The sequence below is a fragment of the Lithobates pipiens genome, unplaced genomic scaffold, assembly GCF_037356315.1.
Source record: "Lithobates pipiens isolate NorthernLeopardFrog02 unplaced genomic scaffold, aLitPip1_a1.2 Scaffold_8, whole genome shotgun sequence".
Classification (NCBI taxonomy): Eukaryota; Metazoa; Chordata; class Amphibia; order Anura; family Ranidae; genus Lithobates; species Lithobates pipiens.
The window spans coordinates 608,323,767-608,344,354 of record NW_027507903.1 but is presented as its reverse complement, the minus strand read 5'-3'; the positions used below and the strand labels follow the sequence as shown (position 1 = coordinate 608,344,354).

Here is a 20,588-nt window from a genome sequence, read left to right as displayed (position 1 = left end):
GAAAAACTGTCCGCTGAAACAAGGTTTCAGCGGACTGTTCGCTCGTGTGTAGGCTTGTTCGGCCAACTAAGTCTCGCGCATGCTCAGAAAGGATTTCCACGTCGGAAGGTTGCATTGCAGTGTATAGGACGTCGTATTTTTCGTCCCGTCGTACGTGCCGTTCACGTCATCGCGCACGGTTTCAGCAAACTGTTCGTCCGTCGTGTGTGGCCATGTCCGTCCATGCTAAGTTTGAGCGGACTGTTCGCTCAAACTGTTGGACGGACAAAGTTGGGCCAACAGTCCGCGCGTGTGTACGCGGCCTAAGAGGTTTATGTTTAGGTGCACTGTTTAAGCATCTCTGCCTTTCTGTTTCCTCATCAACTGATCTGGTGACTTGCTCTATGATAAAGTCATCCGTTACTGTCAAATCAGACACATAAGGCTTGATATCTCGTCTAACATTAGAATTTTTCTCATTTAGTCCCTGATACAGTGTATGAAGGAATATGCCTTGCACCAGTTTTTTGTCATAGTTAAACTCTTGCCTATCATGTTGTGATGTAGACAGAACTTTTTGTTTTAACCCCACTAGCCTGTAAACAAATTGTTGTGCTGTTTCTCTTTCTTGCTGGGTAGCATTGCTAAGGTCCTGAAATAACTCATTACCACTTCGTTCTCTCATATGTGACTTCAAAAACCTTTTCAATTCAGCAACAGTAAGATCATCTTTGTCAGTCAACATATCTTTAAAATTACCAGGTTTGATTATTCTCAACACTGTGCGTATAATTTCAGATTCAGGGAATTTTTCTGTTAGACCCTCGTCAATTTGTCTGCACACGCTACTGTAAGGCCGCGTACACACGGGCGGACTGTTCACTCAACTTTGTCCGCTGAACAGTGTTTCAGCGGACAGTCCGCCCGTGTGTGGGCTTTCAGCGGACAGTTTCAGCGGACAGTTTGACGGACAAAGTCTTTCGGAAATTCCGAAAAACTGTCCGCTGAAACTTTGTTTGAGCGAACAGTCCGCCCGTGTGTAGGCTACTTTCGAAATGAGCAAACTGTTCCCGCTCGGAGGAAAGTCTGCTCATTTCGAGCGCGTGTCAAGGTAGGCGGGGCCCGCGACGGAGACGTCGCGGGCTCCGCCGCCTGGAATGGACTTAAAGGGGAACCCCAACGCCGAAAAAAATCGGCGTGGGGGTCCCCCCAAAGTCCACAACAGTCCCTTGTCCGAGCACGCTACCCGGCCGGCCAGGAAAGGGGGGCGAGCGAGCGCGCCCCCCCTCCTGAGCCGTACCAGGCTGCGTGCCCTCAACATGGGGGGTGCCTTGGGGAAGGGGGGGCCGCGCGGCCCCCCCACCCCAAAGCACCTTGTCCCCATGTTGATGAGGACAAGGGCCTCTTCCCGACAACCCTGGCCGTTGGTTGTCGGGGTCTGCGGGCGGGGGGCTTATCGGAATCCGGGAGCCCCCTTTAAGAAGGGGGCCCCCGGATACCGGCCCCCCACCCTATGTGAATGAGTATGGGGTACAATGTACCCCTACCCATTCACCTGTAAAATAAAAGTACCCAAAAAAAAAACACAACACACGAGAAAAAATATTTTATTGCACAGCTCCGGGGGTCTTCCGTCTTCGGGGGTCTTCTCGCCGGACTCCTCCGCTATCTTCGTGTAGCTCTTTTGCTAGCGGAGGAGTCCGGCTTTCTTCCTCCCCGCCGCCGGCCTCTTCTCCCGACTTCGGGGGTCTTGTCCCCCTCTTCGGTTCTTCTGCCGGGCCACCGCGCCTTCTTGTAGCTCTTTTGCAGGCGGTGGCCCGGTCTTCTGTCGCCGCTGTCGCCGTCGCCGCCTTCCGTTCTTCTTCTTCTTCTTGTTCTTCTTCTTCTTCTCCAGGAGATGTTGACACGACGCTCTCTCCGGCCGGAATGCCAGAGCCGCCCTGCGCTGCCACTTATATAGTGACAATGGGGCGGTGTCACATGGTATATGTCACATGGGTTGGTCACATGGGTTGATGTCACATGGTGACCCCGCCCCATTACGATGTCATAGTCCCCATGTGACATCAACCCATGTGACCAACCCATGTGACATATACCATGTGACACCGCCCCATTGGCACTATATAAGTGGCAGCACAGCGCGGCTCTGGCATTCCGGCCGGAGAGAGCGACGTGTCAACATCTCCTGGAGAAGAAGAAGAAGAACAAGAAGAAGAAGAAGAAGAACGGAAGGCGGCGACGGCGACAGCGGCGACAGAAGACCGGGCCACCGCCTGCAAAAGAGCTACAAGAAGGCGCGGTGGCCCGGCAGAAGAACCGAAGAGGGGGACAAGACCCCCGAAGTCGGGAGAAGAGGCCGGCGGCGGGGAGGAAGAAAGCCGGACTCCTCCGCTAGCAAAAGAGCTACACGAAGATAGCGGAGGAGTCCGGCGAGAAGACCCCCGAAGACGGAAGACCCCCGGAGCTGTGCAATAAAATATTTTTTCTCGTGTGTTGTGTTTTTTTTTGGGTACTTTTATTTTACAGGTGAATGGGTAGGGGTACATTGTACCCCATACTCATTCACATAGGGTGGGGGGCCGGTATCCGGGGGCCCCCTTATTAAAGGGGGCTCCCGGATTCCGATAAGCCCCCCGCCCGCAGACCCCGACAACCAACGGCCAGGGTTGTCGGGAAGAGGCCCTTGTCCTCATCAACATGGGGACAAGGTGCTTTGGGGTGGGGGGGCCGCGCGGCCCCCCCTTCCCCAAGGCACCCCCCATGTTGAGGGCACGCGGCCTGGTACGGCTCAGGGGGGGGGGGGGCGCTCGCTCGCCCCCCTTTCCTGGCCGGCCGGGTAGCGTGCTCGGACAAGGGTCTGTTGTGGACTTTGGGGGAACCCCCACGCCGATTTTTTTCGGTGTTGGGTGTCCCTTTAAGTCCATTCCAGGCGGCGGTGCCCGCGACGTCTCCTTCGCGGGCCCCGCCTACCTGTACATGCGCTCGAAATGGGCGGACTTGCCTCCGCCTTACGTGGGCGAGTCCGTTCATTTCAAAAGTTGAGCGAACTGTTTGGCAAACAGTTCGCTGAAACAGTCCGCTCGTGTGTGGGCAAGTCCGCTCATGCAAATTTTGAGCGGACTGTTGCGGCAACTGTTTGACGAACAAAGTTTCAGCGAACAGTCCCCGCGTGTATACGCGGCCTAACTCATGTCCGAACCATGATCTGAAATTACACCACCATGCATTTTAAATTCTCTACGTGGCAATAAAGCAACAACATCAGTTAATCTCACCACCTCCGATACCTGTTCAGTCCTTGCAGTCCCACTACTTATTTTTTTTGCAGCGGTTGCAATGTCCACAGTTGGTGTACTTTCCTTGTTAAGTTTTAGTTCCTTGATCATGTCTTGGATGATGAGTAGGTACGACATACCTTGATCTTCCAACTTTTCCAGCTGATCACTTCTCAAGTAGCCTTTAATAAATTCAACAAGTTCCATTTCGTTGGTACCAGTCACTGATGGAACGTCCACGTCTCTTTCATCTTCCAGCGTAATAGCGAGGCTATGCAGCTGTTCTTCATTAAGCAGATGAATTTGTTTCCGGATATCCCACATCAGCGCACGACGAGGAGACGCCATCTCTGTTGCAATCTGAAGACTTGCACTCACGAGGCAGATGACATTCACGACTCTCCTTGTAGCTCTGTAGCAGGCTCACGCTTATCTCGCGCTTCCCTCTCACTGGTAACACAACGAATCCCGGCACACGAGCCCCCAAAATGTTACCGGCCTCAAAATGTGAATTAAGAGAGCCGATGATTGTAGACGCGATGAGATAAGGTGATCAGCTTGGCGTGGACTGCAAAGAATCACACAAACAGCATGAGACATGACCACTGACTTTATGGCTGAAAGTAGTTTAATTCCCAGTCACATGGTGTGTGGCCTTATATAGACTCTGTTTGTGTACCTTCTCTGCCATATACTGGTTATTAATAGAATAGAAGGGACATGTTTAGAAATATTAAAAAAAAATGAATATGTACTTTGCTTTGGGGTGTCTGTTTTGTGACCATATAAACCCCAGTCCGTCACACATGTACAGTGGTGTGAAAAAGTGTTTGCCCCCTTCCTCATTTCCTGTTCCGTTGCATGTTTGTCACACTTAAGTGTTTCGGAACATCAAACCAATTTAAACAATAGTCAAGGACAACACAAGTAAACACAAAATGTAGTTTGTAAATGAAGGTGTTTATTATTAAAGGTGAAAAAAATCCAAACCATCATGGCCCTGTGTGAAAAAGTGATTGCCCCCTAAACCTAATAACTGGTTGGGCCACCCTTAGCAGCAACAACTGCAACCAAGCGTTTGCGATAACGTGCAATGAGGCTTTTACAGCGTCCTGGAGGAATTTTGGCCCACTCATCTTTGCAGAATTGTCCTAATTCAGTTACATTAGAGGGTTTTCGAGCATGAACGGCCTTTTTAAGGTCATACCACAACATCTCAATAGGATTCAGGTCAGGACTTTGGCTAGGCCACTCCAAAGTCTTCATTTTGTTTTTCTTCAGCCATTCGGTGGTGGACTTGCTGGTGTGTTTAGGATCATTGTCCTGCTGCAGAACCCAAGTTCGTTTCAGCTTGAGTACACGAACAGATGGTCGGACATTCTCCTTCAGGATCTCTTGGTAGACAGCAGAATTCATAGTTCCTTTTATCACGCCAAGTCTTCCAGGTCCTGAAGCAGCAAAACAGCCCCAGACCATCACACTACCACCACCATATTTTACTGTTGGTATAATGTTATTTTTATGAAATGCAGTGTTCCTTCTACGCCAGATATACTTGGACACACACCTTCCAAAGAGTTCCACTTTTGCCTCATCGGTCCACAGAATGTTGTCCCAAAAGTCTTGGGGATCATCAAGATGTGTTGTGGAGAAATTGAGACGAGCTTTGATGTTCTTTTTGCTCAGCAGTGGTTTTCTCCTTGGAACTCTGCCATGCAGGCCATTTTTGCCCAGTCTTTTCCTGATGGTGGAGGCATGAACGCTGACCTTAACTGAGGCAAGTGAGGCCTGCAGTTCCTTGGACGTTGTTGTGGGGTCTTTTGTGACCTCTTGGATTAATCGTCGCTGCGCTCTTGGGGTAATTTTGGGCGGCCGGCCACTCCTGGGAAGGTTCACCACTGTTCCATGTCTTCGCCATTTGTGGATAATGTCTCTCACTGTGGTTCGCTGGATTCCCAAAGCTTTGGAAATGGCTTTATAACCCTTTCCAGACTGATAGATCTCAATTACTTTCTTTCTCAATTGTTCCTGAATTTCTTTGGGTCTCGGCATGATGTGTAGCTTTTAAGGATCTTCTGGTGGACCTTACTGTGTCAAGCAGCTCCTATTTAAGTGATGCCTTGACTGTGAACAGGTGTGGCAATAATCAGGCCTGGGTGTGGCTAGAGAAATTGAACTCAGGTGTGGACAACCACAGTTATAGTATGTTTTAACAAGGGAGGCAATCACTTTTTCACACAGGGCCATGATGGTTTGGATTTTTTTTCACCTTTAATAATAAACACCTTCATTTACAAATTGCATTTTGTGTTTACTTGTGTTGTCCTTGACTATTGTTTAAATTGGTTTGATGTTCCGAAACACTTAAGTGTGACAAACATGCAAAGGAACAGGAAATGAGGAAGGGGGCAAACACTTTTTCACACCACTGTATACAGAGCCGCTTCTCCTAAGTCCTGCATCTATACAGAGCCACTTCTCCTCCGTCCCTGCATCTATACAGAGCCACTTCTCCTCAGTCCCTGCATCTATACAGAGCCACTTCTCCTCCATCTATACAGAGCCACTTCTCCTCCGTCCCTGCATCTATACAGAGCCGCTTCTCCTAAGTCCTGCATCTATACAGAGCCACTTCTCCTCCGTCCCTGCTTCTATACAGAGCCACTTCTCATTAGTTCCTGCATCTATACAGAGCCGCTTCTCCTCCATTCCTGCATCTATACAGAGCCACTTCTCCTCCATCCCTGCATCTATACAGAGCCACTTCTCCTCCATCCCTGCATCTATACAGAACCGCTTCTCCTCAGTCCCTCATCTATACAGAGCCACTTCTCCTCCGTCCCTGCATCTATACAGAGCCGCTTCTCCTCCGTCCCTATATCTATCCAGAGCCACTACTCCATCCTGCATCTATACAGAACCGCCTCTCCTCAGTCCTGCATGTATACAGAGCCGCTTCTCCTCCGTCCCTATATCTATACAGAGCCCCTTCTCCTCAGTCCTGCATCTATACAGAGCCACTTCTCCTCCATCCTGCATCTATACAGAGCCGCTTCTCCTCCGTCCCTGCATCTATACAGAGCCGCTTCTCCTCAGTCCATGCATCTTTACAAGCCGCTTCTCCTCCGTCACTGCATCTATACAGAGCCACTTCTCCTCAGTCCCTCATCTATACAGAGCCGCTTCTCCTCCATCCTGCATCTATACAGAGCCGCTTCTCCTCTGTCCCTCATCTATACAGAGCCGCTTCTCCTCAGTCCCTCATCTATACAGAGCCGCTTCTCCTCAGTCCCTCATCTATACAGAGCCGCTTCCCCCTACCAGGCTTCATTATACCGCCCTATTGATGTATTTCAAAATAATGCAATTTGAAAAGTTCAGAGTTTGAAGTGCTGCTTGTATGGAATCGAGATTTGCCTTTACTGTCAGCCCACTAGCCGCAGCCCATAGCAACCATCTACCGGATTTAATATAAAGTCCAGCATTCAGTGACTGTAACATGTGTTGTCATACATGGCAATCACAGCGGCATCGTGCCATTCAATTACAGGTGTCCGTCGTGGGTTCAACGCTGATCACCACTCACTGTGTGCAATAACTTGTCCTGCTATCACAGTAAGAATGTGGATGGGGTTTGTGGATGTCACTGTTGCCCTTGGAAACACAGACACAATGGGTGGCGTTGCCGGGGACTACAGAGAAGTTGGTCCCTTACAGTTGGGACATCAAGAGAGGGACATTTTGCTGTGTGTGTTCAGTGACAGCTACTAACTAGCCTGCAATTCCTTAGTGCCTGCTGCCAGGTGTTGCTGGGATGCATGGAGAAAATGTAGCGTTACATTTCCTCACACGCCGGGTCAACGAGTGTAGGGGTGGAGTTACGCCCCAGAGGAGAAGTTAACCCTTCCAGCGTGCAACGCCCAACCACGAGGCGGAGGAAGATGGCTGACTGTATTCAGAGTGCATCAGCCATGCAGTAGCCCACTGCATTGCAGGACCGGGTGTTGGTCTTGTACATTTCAATGGTTGATTTGTTTATTACTTAAAGTGCTTCTTTACAATAAAGTTGTTTCTGTTTTGAATGCTGTGCTAACAACATCACTTCATGTGCTGCTGTCAGCTTTGTTACTGTCATAATGACTTCTAGAGGAATCTTCCAACGTAGTACGAAACTAAAGAGCAACCAGGAAATTGCTGGACAACTTGGGTTTGGCTAGATAAGAGATCTTGTGTATATATATGGCAATCAGGCTTACTCGGAGTCAGTGGCGGCTGGTGAAGTTTTTGGATGGGGGGGCACCAGACCCCGCCCATCATGACCCCGCCCACCATTTTGGCCCCTCCCACTTCTCATAAAACACGCCCCTTATGTAATCGGAAAAAAAATTTGACGTGGGTTCCCCCTCCGAGAGCATACCAGGCCCTTAGGTCTGGTATGGATTCCAAGGGGAACCCCCTACGCCGAAAAAACGGCGTGGGGTTCCCCCCCAGATCCACACCAGACCCTTATCCGAGCACGCTACCCGGCCGGCCAGGAAAGGGGGTGGGGACGAGCGGGCGGCCCCCCCTCCTGAGCCGTACCAGGCCGCGTGCCCTCAACATGGGGGGGTGCCTTGGGGGAGGGGGGCGTGCGGCCCCCCCACCCCAAAGCACCTTGTCCCCATGTTGATGAGGACAAGGGCCTCTTCCCGACAACCCTGGCCGTTGGTTGTCGGGGTCTGCGGGCGGGGGGCTTATCGGAATCCGGGAGCCCCCTTTAATAAGGGGGCCCCCGGATACTGGCCCCCCACCCTATGTGAATGAGTATGGGGTACAATGTACCCCTACCCATTCACCTGTGAAAAAAAGTACAAAAAAAAACACAACACAGGGTTAAAATATTTTATTGCACAGCTCCGGGGGTCTTCCGTCTTCGGGGGTCTTCTCGCCGGACTCCTCCGCTATCTTCTTGTAGCTCTTTTGCTAGCGGAGGAGTCCGGCTTTCTTCCTCGCCGCCGGCCTCTTCTCCCGACTTCGGGGGTCTTGTCCCCCTCTTCGGTTCTTCTGCCGGGCCACCGCGCCTTCTTATAGCTCTTTTACAGGCGGTGGCCCGGTCTTCTGCTGCCGCCGCCCGTTCTTCTTCTTCTTCTTCTTCTTCTTCTCCTTCTTCTCCAGGAGATGTTGCCTCGACGATCTCCCTGGCCGGAATGCCAGGGACGCGCTGTGCTGCCACTTATATAGGGACAATGGGGCGGTGTCACATGGGTTGATGTCACATGGGTTGGTCACATGGGTTGATGTCACAGTCGCCATGTGACATCAACCCATGTGACCAACCCATGTGACATCAACCCATGTGACACCGCCCCATTGTCCCTATATAAGTGGCAGCACAGCGCGTCCCTGGCATTCCGGCCAGGGAGATCGTCGAGGCAACATCTCCTGGAGAAGAAGGAGAAGAAGAAGAAGAAGAAGAAGAAGAAGAAGAAGAAGAACGGGCGGCGGCGGCGGCAGCAGAAGACCGGGCCACCGCCTGTAAAAGAGCTATAAGAAGGCGCGGTGGCCCGGCAGAAGAACCGAAGAGGGGGACAAGACCCCCGAAGTCGGGAGAAGAGGCCGGCAGCGAGGAAGAAAGCCGGACTCCTCCGCTAGCAAAAGAGCTACAAGAAGATAGCGGAGGAGTCCGGCGAGAAGACCCCCGAAGACGGAAGACCCCCGGAGCTGTGCAATAAAATATTTTAACCCTGTGTTGTGTTTTTTTTTTGTACTTTTTTTCACAGGTGAATGGGTAGGGGTACATTGTACCCCATACTCATTCACATAGGGTGGGGGGCCGGTATCCGGGGGCCCCCTTATTAAAGGGGGCTCCCGGATTCCGATAAGCCCCCCGCCCGCAGACCCCGACAACCAACGGCCAGGGTTGTCGGGAAGAGGCCCTTGTCCTCATCAACATGGGGACAAGGTGCTTTGGGGTGGGGGGGCCGCACGCCCCCCCTCCCCCAAGGCACCCCCCCATGTTGAGGGCACGCGGCCTGGTACGGCTCAGGAGGGGGGGGGGGGCGCCCGCTCGTCCCCACCCCCTTTCCTGGCCGGCCGGGTAGCGTGCTCGGATAAGGGTCTGGTGTGGATCTGGGGGGGAACCCCACGCCGTTTTTTCGGCGTAGGGGGTTCCCCTTGGAATCCATACCAGACCTAAGGGCCTGGTATGCTCTCGGAGGGGGAACCCACGTCAAATTTTTTTTCAGAAATTTGGCGTGGAGTTCCCCCTTCAGAGCTCATTCTCTGATTGGCCACGGCAAAAGTCGCCTGGCCTGGGGAAACCTTTCTGGCTGTGAAAGCTTTTTGCATTCATTCAGCTAAATGCACGAACATTCTCCACAAAGTAGAGGCTAGAAAGCCTTTATGCGGTGACTCACCTCTCACTGTCTGGCAGCTCCGCTCGGGCTAAGGAACGGAGCTGCCTACGTCACTTCCGGGTTTCGTGAAGCAGCCGAAAGCCGGAAGTGACTGCCTGTCTAAGAGTGACAATGCTCCCGCCCGTAGAATCACAGTGATTTTACGGGCGGAAGCTAGTCGGCGTTCTGCTGTGCGCCGCAAGGCGGGTTTTTAACCCGCAAATGAAGCGCCATGAATGCAATCTTGTGATTGCATGGACGTGGCGCTTCTCATAGTGCACTGTGACCGGCGCCACAGTACACTATGTTAAATTGTTAAATGACATTTTTTTTTTTTTTTAAATGTCTTAAAGGGCCCGTTTTTTTTTTTTTACTTTTTTTTTTTTTTACACCTAGGGAGAGGGGGGGCGGCGCCCGGGCGCCCCCTATGGGCGGGCCGCCACTGCTCGGAGTATGCAAAGCTATAGACATCTAGAGTAGACAGATTTCAGAAGGGACAGTTAATCTACATCTGCAAATATGGGTGCCCTCCTCAGCAGCCTTTACCAAGTTCTTATGAACTTCTCTGGCACCAAGGCTCGGATCTTGATGTTGGGTCTGGATGGAGCTTGAACGACCGCCATCCTCTACAGGCTGAAGTTAAATGAGACAGTATGTACAATCCCAACCATTGGATTTAACGTTGAGACTGTGGAGCCCATCCGTAATGTGACCTTTACTGTCTGGGATGTAGCCTGTCATAGCAAAATTCGACCCCTGTGGAGGCATTACTATGCCAATACAGATGGGTTGATTTTTTTGGTGAAAAAAATGAAAAAAAATACTACTAAGCCGCGCTAAACTTATACAAACAACTAATTGTGCACAAAATTGAAATTGTAAACACAGTATAATAACCATATGTAAATTAGTGTACATTTATAGTGTGCATAGTGTAAAGCACATATAGAAGACTTGAAACATAAACATTAACCCTTACAATATAAATTTCCGTTATATAAACCTCTATCAGCATAAAAGAGGATAAAACAAAAAAAAACAGTATTTAAACAGTGAGTCCGTATGCATGAACCACAATACCAATTGTTACAGAGTGTTAAATGGAGTCCTCCAAAACTAGACCACAATATTCATAAAGAAACAGCCACTTCATCCAATAAAAAAATATATGTTCAATCCGCCACCAACATGTGATAAAATTTGCCGCTTACCAGAAAAACATGACCCTCCACTACAGAGGGTCACACGAGACTTGTAAGAATGACTTCCGGCCAAAGGGGGATCTTCAATTTCCTCCTGGTTCCACTACTCCAGTGGGGATTGGGAAGAAGACCTATTCCCGAACGTATTCCTCAAAGGCCCAAAGAAGGACTCAAAAGAAGGGACATCGGAACCATAAAGGGAAGATAAAACTCCAAATAGTGTAAAACCCTTTATTTCTCAAGATAAAAAATGAAAAATGCACTTACAAACTTACGTCATCCGTGCCCCTGGATGACGCAATTTTGTTGCGAAACGCGTAGGGATGAGCGGTACGCTATACATCACTTCGTGTTTGTGACGGCTTCCAGGAGAACGGGTCTGTCTGTGTGTCTTATTTTCTTCTATACATTTGTAAGTGCATTTTTAATTTTTTATCTTGAGAAATAAAGGGTTTTACACTATTTGGAGTTTTATCTTCCCTTTATGGTTTCCGATGTCCCTTCTTTTGAGTCCTTCTTTGGGCCTTTGAGGAATACGTTCGGGAATAGGTCTTCTTCCCAATCCCCACTGGAGTAGTGGAACCAGGAGGAAATTGAAGATCCCCCTTTGGCCGGAAGTCATTCTTACAAGTCTCGTGTGACCCTCTGTAGTGGGGGGTCATGTTTTTCTGGTAAGCGGCAAATTTTATCACATGTTGGTGGCGGATTGAACATATATTTTTTTATTGGATGAAGTGGCTGTTTCTTTATGAATATTGTGGTCTAGTTTTGGAGGACTCCATTCAACACTCTGTAACAATTGGTATTGTGGTTCATGCATATGGACTCACTGTTTAACCACTTCAATACAGGGCACTTTCACCCCCTTCCTTCCCAGCCCAATTTTCAGCTTTCAGCGCTCTAGCGCTTTCAGTGACAATTGCGCGGTCATGCTACACTGTACCCAAATGAAATTGTTATCATTTTGTTCGCACAAATAGAGCTTTATTTTGGTGTTATTTATTCACGACTCCGGTTTTTTTTTTTTGCGATATAAGCGCAAAAAAAGCGGAAATTTGGGAAAAAAACAATATTTTCTTTTTTCTATTTGAAAAGAAATCCAATAAAATCAAATTTTGTCATAAATTTAAGCCAAAATGTATTCTGCTACATGTTTTTGGTAAAAAAAATTCCGTTAAGTGTATAATAATTGGTTTGTGTGATCACGGACATATGTACGCAAATGATCATGTACATATGTGTGCAGGTGATCACGTACATATGTGTGCAGATAATCATTGGGACATGTGATTTTAGTGGGACATATGTGGGGGACATGTTTTTATTATTAGGGACATGTGTTTTTATTATTTGGGGACATGTATGTTTTGGGGACATGTGTGTTTTGGGGACATATGTGGGGACTGTGTTTTCACTGTGTGGTGTGTTGTGTGCTTACACTACACTGATGATCAGTGAGTAAAAAGCTGTGAAAAGCAGCCCATACTCACTGATCATCAGCCGGCTGCAGCGTTCTGCTCTCCTCTTCTCAGCGGTGACTTCCGTGTGAGGAGAGGAGAGCCGATTGCCTAGCAACCGGCTGTTTGTTTACATCACATGACGGCCGTGATTGGACACGGCCGTCATGTGATCAGGAGGGCCAATCACAGAGCCCTCCTGCCGATCTGAGATGTGCCGTGTCCGGGTGACACGAGCACATCGGGATCGCGCCGCTGCGCGGGCGCGCGCGCGCGCGATCCCGCTGCTCCTGAATGACGTTCCTGAACGTCCTATCAGGAGCAGGCGGCTCCCACCCGGCCGTATATATACATTGGCCGGGTGGGAAGTGGTTAAATACTGGGTGTTTTTGTTTTATCCTCTTTTATGCTGATAGAGGTTTATATAACGGAAATTTATATTGTAAGGGTTAATGTTTATGTTTCAAGTCTTCTATATGTGCTTTACACTATGCACACTATAAATGTACACTAATTTACATATGGTTATTATACTGTGTTTACAATTTCAATTTTGTGCACAATTAGTTGTTTGTATAAGTTAAGCGCGGCTTAGTAGTATTTTTTTCATTTTTTCTGTATTTATGTGACACAGTGAAGCCGCAGCTAAACGTTCATTCTCAAAGGTATCACCTTAGAGTACATATAACTTACACTTTTTCTTTTACCTTAGCGCAGTTTTTTCACATTTTTCTTCTCTGATTTTTTTGGTGGACAGTGCTGATCCAGAGAGGTTTGATGAAGCCAGGACTGAACTCAGTGCTATGCTGGGGGATGAAGAAACGAGAGGTGCACCCTTGCTATTGATGGCCAATAAGCAAGATCTCCCAGGTGCCAGGAAACCTATGGAGGTGGCAGATGCGTTTGGACTGGCGAAGATAAAAGGACATCCATGGCACATCCAGGGGTGCTGTGCAACCAATGGAGAAGGACTGGTGGAGGGGCTAGAGGTCTTCACCAACTTTGTGAAGCGGTTTCAAAAGAACAAGACTTACCAAGAGGGCTAAATTCATGTCTATCCATCTTGTCTTTTCTTGTCTAAGGAGCTGGAAGAGTGTACAGTATAATTACACTGTTATCAACTTGTTCTTTGTAAGCCAAGGAGTGGAGGAACCGTGCAACCCAAAGATTTTCACACTTGTCATCCAGCTCCCCCTGTTGTCTCTACCATTTAAGACCAAAGGAAAGGTTTTGTGACTTCTGACTATCTGGTACTGTGGAAAACCCCGTTTAAAGGACTAGTTGTAGGTTCTGAAACAAATTGTAGTGCAAAAATGTAAACGTTAGTGATTTTGCTGACAAATTTGACAATAGAGGGTCTTACTGAGTAAGTAGAAAATTATTTCTGCTATATTTGCATGTAAAAAAATGTCTATTGTTTTAGACATTTTGTTTATACACTGTATTTCAATAAATATATATATATATTTTTTTAAATAAAACAAGATATTTCTTGAGCAAATATTTGCTGTATTATCCATCCATACTCCACAAATTTTTTGGGGCTCCATGTCTGACAGGCATTCCAGAGCTACATTTGCTACTCAACAGAGTGTTACCAGGGTCTGCTGTTAAAATATTTACACCTGCACTCATGTACTAGGCCAATTTAGGCAGTAGCCAAATAACCTATGGCATATCTTTAGAATGCCGAGTACAAAGAGAACATACAAACTCCATGAAGATAGTGTCCTGGCCTATATTTGAACCATTGCCACAAGCCACTGTGGTTAAGATATCTAAACCCAATATAAAAATATTATATAGTTCAATGTGTGATCACAGATTTTTTTTTTAATTACTGTATACAGGAACACACATATTTAAAAAAAAAATATATATAATATAGGAACTTACATACTAGATTACATAGACCGAGAAAAGCAAGGACGCCACCAGGTGTGTAGGGTGCTGTGGCTTAGTTGGTTAAAGCGCCTGTTTAGTAAACAGGAGATCCTGAGTTCAAATCTCAGCAGTGCCTGCCTTTTCTTAAACCCTTGGCGCCGGCCATATGCAATTATGTGGCCTCTTGGTGCCTGGTCCTTAGCGCAGAGGGGCCGCATATTTGCGTGAATTGTTGCCAAAACACCTTAGCCGAGAGAGTGCACCCTCCCGAAATAGTTACCGTCATCTAACCCAAAGCTTGTGATGTATTTGGATCACGTGACGTGACAGCCAATCATGGTGGTCACATGATATTAAGCCGCGATCCTCCTCCCGGTGTCATAAAACTCTCAAAGGGCCAGGAGGTGCTGGTGCTATGAGGTTAAAAAGTTGGTTCACCACTGCAGATAAAAACAAACTGTGACCCTATGAACAATAGCTAACAATTTACCTGTTACTGTTGTAGGTTGTTTTCACCCCTCATCCAGTGTTCCCTACATCATTACTGAGCTCTGCTGTACAGAAAATCTGGTGCAGCTGTGCCAATCAACCAATCAGCTTCTAACTTCAGTTTGTTCTATGAAGCTTTGACAATAAAACCTGGAAGCTGATTGGTTACTATGCGTGACTGCACCAGATTCTGAGTGCCCCAGTTTTAGTACATCTCCACGAGTCCTATACCAAATGAGGATCTTCGCGTTGGAAGGTCAGCGTTCATCGTTATTGATGATGGATTCGCATTGCTGAATGATGTAACTGACATTGGAATTACATTGGAGCCTCCTTGGTAGGAATACCAACCTTTTTCTTTAAGCCAAACCTGAACACTTTAGCGGCTGCATTTTTTGTGGGGGGGGGGGGGGTATACGCTATAAGATTGTAAAAGATCCAGGACACTTTTGGTAGCCCGAAAGAGAGTAGTAATATGGCGCATAGCGCCGTGGCGAACAGAGTGCATGGCTTAATTGTGAGCATTATGCATGGAATGCAGGGGTCAGAAATATTTAATGTACAAAATGCAGGGGTCCGATATGTCCTGGGGAGAGGTCTAATGCTAGCAGAGGGTGGGGGAGTCTTTGGGAGGGGAGAGGGCTAGTGCTTGTAGGGGTGTTTGGATGTGTGCTCGAGGGATGCTTTGGGAGGGGAGAGGGCTAGAGCTAGCAAAGGGGTGTGTGGAGGGCTTGAATATGTGCTGGGGGTGCTATAGGAGGGGAGAGGACTTGTGCTAGCTGAGGGGGGTCAGATAAGTGCTAGGGGGATGCTTTGGGAAATGAGAGAGCTAGCGGGGGGGTCAGATAGGAGGAAGCTTTGATTCACTGACACTCTGCTGTGCTGAACCAGGCTGCCATCGGGGAGACTGTGACATCAGATGTCACTCTCAGTGCAGTCTGGTGTGAATAATGTGTCCGGGTTTCGGGCAGATGAAAACACGAAGACATCATTTAAAAACCGGACTGTCCAGGAGAAAACCAGACAGGTGGCAACCCTACTCCATGGGCAAGGTACTCTCCTACTGTTGATGGTATGTGGCCCCTTATGGTTCAGGAGGGGATGGTGTGGATGCTCACTGTCCCTCCTTTTCCTGGGCAGCCAGGCTGCATGGCTGGATAAGGGCCTGGTATAGATTTTTTGGACACCCACATCATTTTTTTGTGTTTTTGTCTATAGCAGAATGATGTCCAGGCGGTGGCTTTACCATTCTAAGTGGACATCATCTGAAGTCCTCTCAGGAAGCGTGGCCTGGCAGCGTCACGATCTGTCACTGGCTGTGTCCACGAGACACAGACAGTGACTGATCAATGTACAAGCTTACTGTCGGTACCATGTGAACGCTGTGACCAATCACAGCAGATCACATGACAGTTGTAAACAATGGATGGCTTCCTTTAATTAATTTCATTTATTTTTTTATTCGCAAATTTTTTTTCCCCCACAAAAGTGGAGTCACCTTTAAAGTGGTATGAAATCTAAAAGAAAATGCATAATATATCTTAGCTTACTAATTCTTGAATGTGATGGCTGAATTTATTTTCTTTTTTAGGCTTTCTTTCTTATAGTTTCATCTGGTGTTCTGGCCAGTAAGTCAGTTTTTCAAGAAAACAGATTGTATCAGTTACAGCGATGAGACAAGCCATTCAACAATAGCAGGGGTGCTTAGAGTGATCAATTTTATTTATTTATGTGAAACCTTTATCCTAAAAGGAAAAAAAACAGTTAGCTGTAACTGCTTATAAATAGGGATGGTCCCAATGTTCGAACCAAACGGAAGTTCGACTCGAACATCGGGTGTTCGTTTGTCCGCAGACGAACCAAACATATGGTGCCTTTGACCCATCATGGCTCGGGGGGGTTGAGTGAGCGCCCCCACCCTCCTGAACCATACCAGGCCGCTTGCCCTGAACCTGTCTAGGGTGCTTTGGGATCCCGGCCCCCCTATTTGAATGTGTATCGGGTACATTGTACCCCTACGCATTCACCACAAAAAGTGTCAAAAAGTAAAAACCACAACAGACAGTTTTTGACAATTTCTTTATTAAAAAAGAAAAAAAAAGCGTCCATCCATCTTCAATTACGCCGCCTGACGGACCCGAAAAATAGAAAAAAAAAACTCTGCCTTGATGGGAGGCCTCCCGGCGTCTGCTGTCTCTTGGCTGTTCCAGCTGTTATATAGGCAAGGTGACGTAACCAAATGACCCAGCCTCCTTCTGACATCATGTCGATGTCATCCAGAGCTTTTTCATTTTTTTTCTATTTTTTGGGTCCATCAGGGGCGACGTGATTGACGATGCATATTCATCAATTGTCAAAAACTGTCTGTTGTGGTTTTTACTTTTTGATACTTTTTTGGTGAATGAGTAGGGGTACAATCTACCTGACACCCATTCACATGGGGGAGCGGGATCTGGGGGCCCCCTTGTTAAAGGGGGATTTCAGATTCCAATAAGCCTTGGGGGGACACTATGCTGTTTTCTTCCTTGATTTATCATCTATATTGCCAGGAGCTGGCTATACATTACAGACACGAAAAGGTTTACTGAAATGTTTTCCATTGGGAATGTTATTTTGCTGTGGCACTGTTCTACACATTGTACAGATGTGCCACTTTATAGGCAACTAAGGGGACCCCCCAGGCACAATATTTAAAGGAATATTTCATTTTTATTATCTCACTTTAAGCATTATTAATATTTGTGTCATTCTCAAAACGTTTGGCCACGGCTGTATAGCTCCCCCTGCGTGGTTCCTGGGCTCTCCTGCAACATTTATAATCTGAAAACATTTCAAACCTTTTACCATTTAAAAAAAAAATGGTTGAATAACACATCTAATAAAATGCTGAAATGAATTTTATTCATAATACAATGAAATCTGTTTTACCTAAATATGTATTGTACTTGGTCTTTGCAAACAATATTGTTTCACGCTCTTGTATATGTCAATGGTTGCTTTGCTTATTACTTAAAGTACTTCTTTACAATAAAGTTGTTTCTGGTTTGAATGCTGTGCTAACAACATCACTTCACGTGCTGCTGTCAGTTTTGTCACTGTCATAATGACTTCAGAGGAATCTTCCAACGTAGTACGGAACTGAAGAGCAACCAGGAAATTGCTGGACAACTTGGGTTTGGCTAGATAAGAGATCTTGTGTATATATACGGCAATCATGCTTACTCTGAGTATGCAAAGCTACAGACACCAGAGTAGACAGATTTCAGAAGGGACAGTTAATCTACATCTGCAAATATGGGTGCCCTCCTCAGCAGCCTTTACCAAGTTCTTATGAGCTTCTCTGGCACCAAGGCTTGGATCTTGATGTTGGGTCTGGATGGAGCTGGAACCACCACCATCCTCTACAGGCTGAAGTTAAATGAAACAGTATGTACAATCCCAACCATCGGATTTAACGTTGAGACTGTGGAGCCCATCCGTAATGTGACCTTTACTGTCTGGGATGTAGCCTGTCATAGCAAAATTCGACCCCTGTGGAGGCATTACTATGCCAATACAGATGGGTTGATTTTTGTGGTGGACAGTGCTGATCCAGAGAGGTTTGATGAAGCCAGGACTGACCTCAGTGCTATACTGGGGGATGATGAAATGAAAGGTTCGCCGTTGCTATTACTGGCCAATAAGCAAGATCTCCCAGGTGCCAGGAAATCTATGGAGGTGGCGGATGCGTTTGGACTGGCGAAGATAAAAGGACATCCATGGCACATCCAGGGGTGCTGTGCAACCAATGGGGAAGGACTGCTGGAGGGACTGGAAGTCTTCACCAACTTTGTGAAGCGGTTTCAAAAGAACAAGACTTGCTAAGAGGGCTAAATTCATGTCTATCCATATTATCTTGTCTTTTCTTGTCTAAGGAGCTGGAAGAGTGTACAGTATTATTACACTGTTATCAACTTGTTCTTCATAAGCCAAGGAGTGGAGGAACCGTGCAAGCCAAAGACTTTCACACTAGTCATCCAGCTCCCCCTGTTGTCTCTACCATGTAAAGCCTCATACACACGATAGGACTTTGTACAAACTTTCCCTTGGATTTTTGTACGAAGGGCGTCGGCCGAGAACTTGTATTGCATACACACAGCAGGACTTTTTCAGCCAACTTTCACCAAATCACGTGTTTTTTTCTGCTCTTTACCGCCACCTTTGGTCAACTTCTGTATTGTTGTCTGATCTTTTGCATTGGTTCTGAGCATGCCTGTTTGTACTTTGTACAAAAGTCCTATGGTTTTCTGTACACACGATCAGACTTTGCTGCATCAGACTTTTGTTGCCAGAAAGTTTGTCCGTTCGCACAGCCAACAAAAGTCCGATGAAAACCCAAAAAGTTTGTCCGATGGAGCGTACGCACGGTCGGATGTTGCTCCAAAACAGCTAATTTGCATGTTTGTTGTCAAAAAGTCTGATCGTGTGTACAGGCCTTTAGACTACCAAAGGAAAGGTTTTGTGGCTGTGTTTAAGAGATCGAGTACTGTGGAAATCTCAATTTAAAGAACTGGTTGTAGGATCTGAAACAAATTGTAGTGCAAAAATGTAAAAATTTGTGATTTCGCTGACAGATTTGACGATAGAGGGTTTTACTGACTAAGTAGAAAATTATTTCTGCTATATTTGCATGTAAAATCATGTCTATTGTTTTAGACATTTTGTTTATACACTATATTTCAATAGATATATATATTTTTTAAATAAAACAAGATATTTCTTGAGCAAATATTTGCTGTATTATCCATCCTTTCCCCACAACCTTTTTGGGGCTCCATGTCTGACATGCATTCCAGAGCTGCATTAGCCACTCAATAAAGTGTTACCAGGGTCTGCTGTTATCATTTTCAGACCTGCACTCATGTACTAGGCCAGTGATGGTGAACCTTGGCACCCCAGATGTTTTGGAACTACATTTCCCATGATGCTCTGGCACTCTGCAGTGTAGCTGAGCATCTTGGTGAATGTAGTTTCAAAACATCTGGGGTGCCAAGGTTCGCCATCACTGTACTAGGCCAATTTAGTCAGTAGCCAAATAACCTACTGGCATATCTTTGGAATGGCGAGTACAAAGAGAACATACAAACTCCATGAAGATAGTGTCCTGGCCTATATTTGAACCATTGCCACAAGCCACTGTGGTTAAGGTATCTAAACCCAATATAAAAATATTATATAGTTCAATATGTGATCACAGATATACAAAAAAAAAAAAAGTATTGTATACAGGAACACACAAATAAAAAAAAATAGCAACTTACATGCTAGATCACTTAGACAGAGAAACGCAAGAAAGTTGCTATTCTCATAGGGTGCTGTGGCTTAGTTGGTTAAAGCGCCTGTCTAGTAAACAGGAGATCCTGAGTTCGAATCTCAGCAGTGTCTGCTTTTTCTTGACCCCTTGGCACCAGCCATATGCAATTATGTGGCCTCTTGGCACCTGGTCCTCAGCGCAGAGGGGCCGCATATTTGCGTGAATTGCTGCCAATACACCTGTGCCGAGAGCATGCGCGCTCCTGAAACAGTTACCATCGTCTAGCTGAAAGCTTGTGATCAGAAGCATTTGGACCATGTGACAGCCAATCATGGTGGTCACATGATATTAAGCCGCGCTTCACCTCCCGGTGTCATAAAACTCTTAGCCCCTGTACACACGGTCGGAGATTCTGCCAACCAAATCCGTCGGATTTAGTCCGACGGATTGTGTCTGAAACTGTTGCATACACACGGTCGGGCCAAGTTGGCGAAAAATCTGATCTTTCAGAACGTGATGACGTAATTTCGTTACGATGGGACTACATTCAGGCTAGTAGCCAATAGCTTTGATGTGGGAATTTGATCTGAGCATGCGTGGCACTTGGTCCGATGAAAATTCTCTACACATGA

The 20,588-nt window shown here is 46.9% G+C and overlaps 2 pseudogenes; both read left to right on the top strand.

The window, feature by feature from the left end:
* Positions 1–10,150: 10,150 nt before the first annotated feature.
* On the top strand, positions 10,151–13,726 carry LOC143963809 (uncharacterized; annotated as a pseudogene).
* A 4,027-nt stretch (positions 13,727–17,753) lies between these two features.
* LOC143961349 (uncharacterized) lies at positions 17,754–19,441 on the top strand (annotated as a pseudogene).
* The last annotated feature ends 1,147 nt before the right edge of the window (positions 19,442–20,588 follow it).